The following is a 9,748-nucleotide window of genomic DNA, read 5'->3' on the forward strand; positions in this document are numbered from 1 at the left end:
GCCCCCCGGACAGAAACCGGAGCGACGGTCACGTGCACGCGAACTGCAGCCTCTGAGACGGAAACCCGGTGCGCCGGGGTTGCGCCGGTGAACTGCAACCCCCGGGAGTGGAAACCACGAGCGGCGGAGTCGCGTGTGCGCAAACTGGGAGCGGCTGGCAGTTTTAGAAGCACAAAGGGCAGAGATGGGCCCCGACCTGGAGGCAGGACTGGGAGCGCCGCAGAGGGGCGCACAACCCAGGATGCTGCAGTTTATAGCAGCACGGACAGAAACGGAGACAGTGTGGCCTGGAGAGCTCACTGAAGAACAGACTGCGGTCTCTCTGCTCTGAGGCAGAGGGTTGGAAAAGGTGTCTTCTGCTCTGACTCGCGGAAGAGACGCAGAAAGCTGCCAGGGAAAGACGCCAGAGAACAGAAGTCCCAAAGACTGATTCCCACTGAGCCCATCCCCTGCCACTGGGGCGCAGGGCAACTCCGCCCAAACAGGGTTGCCTGAGTAACAGCGTGGCAGGCCCCTCCCGCAGAAGACAGACTGGAAAAACAAAAGGAGGGCAACCCAAAATCCCTATAAAACAGGTGCATCTTGCTTGGGCTGTGGTTAATACTTTGGACTCTGTACATTCCCTCAAAACCACCCCTCAAGAGAATGACTAAGAGGAGGAACGCCCAACAAAGAAAAGAATCAGAGACTGTGGCCTCTGCCACAGACCTAATGGATACGGATATAAGCAAGATGTCAGAAATAGACTTCAGAGTAACAATTATGAAGTCGATATCTAGGCTTGAGAAAAATATTAGTGACAATATAGAATCTCTAAGGGCAGAAATGAGATCTAATCAGGCTGAACTTAAAAATGCTATGAATGAAATGCAGTCTAAACTGGATACTCTGACTGCCAGGGTAAACGAGGCAGAAGAACGAATTAGTGAGCTAGAAGATAAGATGATAGAAAGAAGGAACTGAGGGGAAATGGGGAAAAACAAATTAAAGCCCAAGGGATCAGACTGAGAGAGATTAATGACTCAATGAAATGTTGACAATCTGAATAGACCAAGAACCAGTAACGAAATAGAATCAGTAATCAAAAACCTCCCAAAAAACAAGGGCCTGATGGATTCCCAGGGGAATTCTACCAAACATTCAAAGAAGAAATAATACCTATTCTACTGAAGCTGTTTCAAAAAACAGAAACAGAAGGAAAACTTCCAAACTCATTCTATGAGGCCAGCATTACCTTGATCCCCAAACCAGGCAAAGACCCCATCAAAAAGGAAAATTTCAGACCAATATCCCTGATGAATATGGATGCCAAAATTCTCAACAAGATCCTAGCTAATTGGATACAACAGTACATTAAAAGGATTATCCATCACGACCAGGTGGAATTTATCCCTGGGATACAAGGGTGGTTCAACATTTGCAAATCAATGTGCTAGAACACATTAATAAGAGAAGAGACAAGAGTGATATGATCCTCTCAATTGATGTAGAGAGACCATTTGACAAAATACAGCATCCTTTCCTGATTAAAACTTCAGAGTGTAGGGATTGAGGGAACATTCCTCAATTTCATAAAAACCATCTATGAAAAGCCCACAGCAAATATCATTCTCAATGGGGAAAAGCTGAGAGCATTTCCCTTAAGATCAGGAACAGGACAGGGATGCCCACTCTCACCACTATTGTTCAACATAGTATTAGAAGTCCTAGCAACAGCAATCAGACAACAAAAAGAAACAAAACATATTCAAATTGGCAAAGAAGAAGTCAACTTCTCTCTTTTTGCAGACGACATGATACTTTATGTGGAAAACCCAAAAAACTCCACCCCCAAATTACTAGAACTCATCCAGCAATTCAGTAATGTGGCAGGATACAAAATCAATGCACAGAAATCAGTTGCTTTCTTATACACCAACAATGTAACTGTAGAAAGAGAAATTAGAGAATCGATTCCATTTACAATAGCACCAAAAACCATAAGATACCTCGGAATAAACCTAACCAAAGAGGTAAAGGATCTATACTCTAGAAACTACAGAACACTTATGAAAGAAATTGAAAAAGATACAAAAAGATGGAAAAATATTCCATGCTCATGGATCAGAAGAATAAACATTGTTAAAATGTCTATGCTGCCCAGAGCAATCTATTCTTTCAATGCCATCCCAATCAAAATACCAATGGCATTTTTCAAGGTGCTGGAACAAACAATCCTAAAATTTGTGTGGAACCAGAAAAGACCCGAAATTGCCAAGGAAATGTTGAAAAAGAAAAACAAAGCTTGGGGCATCTCGTTCCCTGATTTAAGCTATATTACAAAGCTGTGATCGCCAGGACAGCATGGTATTGACACAAAAACAGACACATAGATCAATGGAACAGAATACAGAGCCCAGATATGGACCCTCAAGTCTATGGTCAACTAATCTTTGACAAAGCAGGAAAAAATATGCAATGAAAAAAAGCCAGTCTCTTCAATAAATAGTGCTGGGAAAATTGGACAGCTATATACAGAAGAATGAAACTTGATCATTCTCTTACACCATACACAAAGATAAACTCAAAGTGGATGAAAGACCTCAATGTGAGACAGGAATCCATCAAAATCCTAGAGGAGAACATAGGCAGTAACCTCTTTGACATTGCCCACAGCAACGTCTTTCAAGATACATCTCCAAAAGCTAGTGAAACAAAAGCAAAAATGAACTTTTGGGACTTCATCAAGATACAAAGCTTCTGCACAGCAAAAGAAACAGTCAACAAAACAAAGAGGCAACCCACGGAATAGGAGAAGATATTTGCAAATGACACTACAGATAAAGGGCTGGTATCCAAGGTCTATAAAGAACTTCTCAAACTCAACACCCAAAAAACAAATAATCAAGTCAAAAAGTGGGCAGAAGACATGAACAGACACTTCTCTGAAGAAAACATACAAGTGGCTAACAGACACATGAAAAAATGTTCAACATCATTAGCCATCAGGGAAATTCAAATCTAAACCATATTGAGATACCACCTTACACCAGTTAGAATGGCAAAACTGGAGAGGGAAAGAAACAACAAATGTTGGTAAGGGTGTGGAGAAAGGGGAACCCTCTTACACTGTTGGTGGGAATGCAAGCTGGACAGCCACTTTGGAAAACAGTGCGGAGGTTCCTCAAGAAGTTAAAAATAGAGCTACCCTATGACCCAGCAATTGCACTACTGGGTATTTACCCCAAAGATACCGATGTAGTGAAAAGAAGGGGTACCTGCACCCCAATGTTTATAGCAGCAATGTCCACAACAGCCAAACTGTGGAAGGACCCGAGATGCCCTTCAGGAGAAGAATGGATGAAGAAGATATAGTCCATATATGTAATGGAATATTACTCAGCCATCAGAAAAGATGAATACCCACTATTTGCTTGGACATGGATTGGACTGGAGGAGATTATGCTAAGTGAAATAAGTCAAACAGAGAAAGAGAATTATCATATGGTTTCACTTATATGTGGAACATAAGGAATAGCATGGAGGACATTAGGAGAAGGAAGGGAAAAATGAAGGGGATGGAATCAGAGGGGGAAATGAACCATGAGATACCATGGACTCTGAGAAACAAACTGAGGGTTTTAGAGGGGAGTGGGGTGGGGGGGTGGGTTAGCCCAGTGATGAGTACTAAGGAGGGCACGTATTGCATGGAGCACTGAGTGTTATAAGAAAACAATGGATCGTGGATCACTACATCAAAAACTAATGATGTACTGTATGGTGATTAACATAACATAATAAAAAAAAAAAATAGATAGCCTAGCAAAGGTATATTGTATCCCTTCAGAGGTGAAGGCAAACTGCAGCTGAGAGGCTTTTGAAATAAGCACTGAACACAATATATTAACCAAATCTATAAGAGCAAAATATTTATAGGTTGTTGATTGGATAGCATTAGTAATTTTAATAATACTGTCTATTGAGTATGGGGGCTTTAAGGGCTAGGAACCACAGCACTCATGTTGTAGTCCTCCACCATGAGGCACCATTTATTTTTTTCCAGGCTTAACAACAGGCACAATTGGGCTGTCACATAGCAGTGGGGATGATCGCCCTTTTTTTAATGATTAAGGATCAAGGATTAAGTGTGAATACTTGAAGGCCTTGTTTTCTCAAACAACTCCTTTACTTTGGGTCATATTAACTATTTTAACTTGGTTGGGGGAGCAATCCATACTATACATATGGGAAATTTAGACAATGCTGTGAGGTATACCTATTTTTCCCTCTATTTTATATTTAGCTACTTTCCTAAGATTATATGTGAAACAAAATTTAAATTTCATGGGATTCACAGGTATAATTATAATTTGAACCCCAGGATTGATTTGAGTTTATGAGGTTCTTTCAATTGGTACATTGTAGCAAATGTTAGAATTAATTTAGAACCTATGTTGTAGAGGCACAAAAGCCAATCAGTGGCCTTTTAATCTTCTATGTAAATTATTTTAGTACATAAATTTTGGTTTCCAATTGAGTCAAATTATGCACCTTTGTTTTAATTATTTTATTATATTTATATTTACATATAATTTATTTAATTACCTTCTTTCCCGTCCACCTCCCATATTTAGGATTTTGTGTGTGTGTGTGTTTCAGCCACCTGAAGCCTCAGTTTTTAGTTTCTGTCTCTGGCTGATAGGAGGAAAAGGGGTGGGGGGCGGCAGCAGGCTCTCCCTGGGAGAGAGAGGCCCTTGTCTCAGAATAATCATTTCAGTCCCTCCACCCCTTCTCTTTCCTCTTAATCAAATCTCTTAGAATGGTTTATTCTAGGTGGTAAAACTTTTCCTTCTTTTTTGCCTCCTGTCTGTCCCCAAACATTTCATCTCCTTTTCTTCTCTTGGGTATTTACAGGATGAGCTCCTGGTGGGGATGAGTGACCTCTGCTGTGAACAGCAGCCTCCCTTTTTAGGGTGTCCCACTCAACCTGGGCTTTACATCCAAGACAGCGATGGTGGTGTCAGCTTTATCACTCAAATATTTTGTTTTGAGCATGAGACCCTTTGCTGTTGATAAGTAGCAGCTCTCAAAAGAGCCCATTAACACTGATTGAGTGTTTGGCAATCTTTTATTAATTGGACCACCTCTTTGGGGGTTTTTTAGGGAGCGGGATTCTGATACTCTTTTCCTTTCCCCTTTGTCATTAAACGTTGAGCCACTGGTCTTCAGGGGTGAGACCTCTTGTATCCCACTGGGTCAGGGAAAGAATCTCCATACCAGCAAACAGACAACAGCAGAGAAGTTTGTGACCTGAACAAATAACATTTGTAGGGTGCCACGAGGAGGCCTCACACTAACCCCACAGATGCCCAAGACACATGAATGAGCATTTAGGTGGAGCACTCTCCCACTATTCTGCAAACAGGTCTAATTATGGCTCAGCAAACTCAGAGGGAAAGAGGGAAGTGATTTATTGAGTGCTCCTAGTTATAATGTCAGCATATAATATCCTGGATACTAGACAACCTCATCTGAATGACTCAGGTGCCCAATTGCTTGTCAGTGCCCTGTCAGTGGATCAGACTTGTCCCATGACACTAGGAGGATAGTTAGTCCTCATCCCCTTTGGACAAACCTATTTCAGAAATGAACGTTGCCAATTACCTATACACACCAGGTACTCTGTCCTGGATCCTGAGTGCTCTACCAACGTGGAGAAAAGTGGAGAAATGTGTTGAATGCCCCTGAGTACTCAGTCCCAGATACTTGACACTCCAGCCTGTGTGACAACTAGAAGAGGACTCAGCTTTTGGAGCTCCTCAAATTTAGGGTTAGGAATTGATGGCAATATCTGACAATAAACGCCAGCACAGTGCAGTTGCCATCAGGCAGCAAGCACCCCAACGAACAGTGGTGCCTTCCTATATTTAAGGGTGTTTCAATCTTGCTCTTGTGACAATTGGAATACCGTGAGCACCTTGTACAATACAATATACATGGGCAACTTACAACCTCTGCTTATGAATACTTTTCAGTATAGGCATTCTCTAATTTTCATCAACAAATTCTCTCCAAAAAAATCACTTGAAGTGTATGAAAAATGCAAATTCCTAGGCCCTATCCTTGACAAATCCACTCAAAGTGTATTGGAATAGGTCCCCATGTACACTAAAATTTGAAAAACATTGATTTAATTTTTCATACCCCTAGCAAATAAAAAAGAATGTTTTCCTTTATGCTATTTACCTTAAATGAGGATTATCTAATCTTTAGACATATAGATCACTAAATTAGAGGGTTGGAGGCAGTTGAATTATTTTTAGTCATTATTCTCTGATATTTCAACACAATTAGTTAAATTGTTGTGAGCAATCCATGGCAGTTGTTGAGTGGCTCTTCATTACATGGGTGTTTTTTCAGGAACATGAATGTTTGTGTGTGTTCATGCATGTTTTTTACCACTGGTTTTAAGAAATTTGATTATGATGTTTTCTTCATGTTTCTTGTGCTTGAAGTTCATTGGGCTTCTTGGATGTGTGAATTTATTGTCTTATCAAATTTGGAAAACTTTAATTTATTATTTCTTCAAAAGGTTTTTCAGTCTCCCCAGTCTCTTGTTTCTTTTGGAGACTCCAATTATATATATGACCTGATATTGTCCTACAGCTCACTGAGGTTCTGTTCATTTGTTTTCATTCTTTTCTTTTTCTGCATTCCATTTTGGATAGTATCTATAGCTATATCTTCAAGTTCACTAATTTTTCTTCTGTAATGTCTAATTTGTCATTAATTTCATCTAGTACATACTTCAGAGATTCTGTGGGTTCAGTTCCAGAATGCTGTAATAAAATGAATATCACAATAAAGTGAGTCAAATGAATTTTTTGGTTTCCCTGTACATATAAAATTTATGTATACAATATACTATAGTATATTAAGTGTGCAATAGCATTATGTATAAAAAAATTTTACATACCCTAATAAAAAATACTTTATTGATAAAAAGTGTTAACCATCATCTGAGCTTTCAGTGAGTCTAACCTTTTTGCTAGTGGAGGGTCTTGCCTCAATGTTGATGGCGGCTAACTTATCAGGGTGGTGGCTGCTGAAGTTTGGGGTGGCTGTGGCATTTCTTAAAATAAGACAACCAAGAAGGTTGCCTCGTTGACTCTTCCTTTCATAGATGATTTCTCTGTAGCATGTGATGCTGTTTCATAGCATTTTACCCATAGCGGAACTTTCTTCCAAATTGCAGTCAGTTGTCTCAAAACCTGCCACTGCTTTATCAACTAAGTTTATGCAATATTCTAAATCCATTGTTGTCATTTCAACAGCCTTTGCCAGAAGAAAATTCCATCTCAAGAAACCACATTCTTTACTTGTCCATAAGAAGCAGCTCCTCATCTATTAAAGTTTTATCATGATATAACAATTCAGTCACATCTTTAGGCCCCACTTCTAATTCTAGTTCTCTTTCTCTTTCCACCACATCTGCAGTTACTTCCTCCACTGAAGTCCTCCATGAAGGTTGGAATCAACTTCTTCCAAATTCCTGTTCATGTTGATATTTTGACCTCTTCCCATGAATAACAAATGTTCTTAATGACATCTAGAATGGTGAATCTTTTCCAGATTTTCAGCTTGCTTTGACCAGATCCATTAGATGAACTACTGTTGCAGCTATAGTCTTATGAAATGTATTTTTTAAATAGCAAGACTTAAAAGTCAAAATTACTCCTGATCCATGGGTTGCAGAATGAATGCTGTGTTTGTAGGCATAGAAACCACATTAATCTCATACATCTCCATCAGAGCTCTTGGGTGACCAGGGCATTATCAATGCGAAGTAATATTTTGACGGAAATCCTTTTTTTCCCTGAGCAGTAGGTCTCAATAGTGGCTTAAAATATTCAGTCAACCATGTTGTAAACAGATGTGCTGTCATTCTGGCTTTGTTGTTCCATTGATAGAGCATGGGCAGAGTAGATTTAGCATAATTCTTAAGGGCCCTAGGATTTTCAGAATGGCAAATGAACATTAGCTGAAACACGCCAGCTGCATCAGTCCCTAACAGGAGAGTCAAACTGAACTTTGAAGCTTTGAAGTCAGGCGGTTTAGCTCTGAAAGTCCAACATAACATCTTCTAATATAAGACTGTTTGGTCTACATTGAAAATCTGTTCTTTTGTGTAGCCACTTTCATGAATTATCTTAACTAGATTTTCTGGATAAATTGCTGCAGCTCCTACATCACTTTTTATTTTTCTTCCCCTTTTACTTTTATGTTATGAAGATGACTTCTTTCCTTAAACTTCATGGACCAGCCTTTTCTTGTTTCAAACTTTTCTTCTGCAGCTTCCTCACCTCTCTCAGCTTCTTAAAGTTGAAGAGAGTAAGGACCTTGCTCTGGATTAGATTTAGTTTGCTAATATTTTGTTTATGATTTTTGCATCTTTGTTCATGCATGTGACTGATTTGTAATTTTCCTTTCTTGTAACACCTATCAGGTTTGGTATCAAGGATATACTGGCTCACAGGGAAGTTTTCTTTCTTTTCCTATTTGGTAGAAAGATTTGTGAGAGATTGGTATCATCCTTAAGATTTATGCATGATTGGCATTATATCTTCCTTAAATGTGTGACAGAATTTCCTGGAAGCCATCTAGGCTTGGTGTGTGTGTGTGCACACCTGCATGTGAATGGACATGTACATTTTGAGTTGTTATATCTTTTCCATGAATTAAAACTTTATAATTATAAAATAAATTTCTCTATCTCTAGTAATGCTTTTTGCCTTAAAGTATTCTTTGTTTGAAATGAATACAGTTACTATAGGCCAGCTCTTTTAGTTTACATGGTATAACTTGTTCCATCCTTTCAACCTTCCTGTGTCCTTATATTTAAGGTGAGTCTCTTCTGAGCAGTATATCATATTTTAAAAATCTTGTCTGACATTCTTAGCCTTTAACTGGAGCATTTGCTCTATTTACATTTAACATATTTCCTATGTAAATCTATGTCTGATAATTCCACTATTGGATCCCATGTGTACTGTTTATATTATGTGCTGCTCATTTTTGATTGAGTGCTGGACATTGTGTATGAAAATTATGGAGATAATTCAAGGCACCTGCTGATGTTATCTTCCTCCAAGGGGAAATTTTTTTTCTTCTGGTGGTCTGTTTGGCTAGAGACACTAAGTATTCAAAATCATCTTTTTTTTAAAGATTTTATTTATTTATTTATTTGACAGAGAGAGACACAGCGAGAGGGAACACAAGCAGAGGGAGTGGGAGTGGGAAGCAGGCTTCCCGCCGAGCAGGGAGCCTGATGCGGGGCTCGATCCCAGGACCCCGGGATCATGACCTGAGCTGAAGTCAGACGCCTAACTGACTGAGCCACCCAGGCGCCCCTCAAAATAATCTTTATCTGAGTAGGATTTGAGATAATTTGGGTCTGAATTTAAGATTTTGCTTGTCTATTTCTTTCTAGTTTACCCTTATTCCTAGGATGTAGCTCTTCAGGGTACTAATGCAAAGTGGGGAGTAGTTGGCTACCTAACACTCATTTTTGGATGGCCCTAAACTCCAGTTTCCTCCAAGCCCTGTGAATCTTTGAAAGTTCTGCTCAGGTTTTCAGCCTCTCAGTGGCCTATTCCAGAATTTCCAAGTGCTCTGGGGCAAAAGCTATTCTAAATGCAGGGTTTACTTCTCTGTATTTCCTCCTTCTCTCATGTCTTGGATCCATAACTTTCCTATGGTTCAGACATTT

The sequence above is a fragment of the Halichoerus grypus genome, chromosome 13, assembly GCF_964656455.1.
Source record: "Halichoerus grypus chromosome 13, mHalGry1.hap1.1, whole genome shotgun sequence".
NCBI classification, from domain to species: Eukaryota; Metazoa; Chordata; class Mammalia; order Carnivora; family Phocidae; genus Halichoerus; species Halichoerus grypus.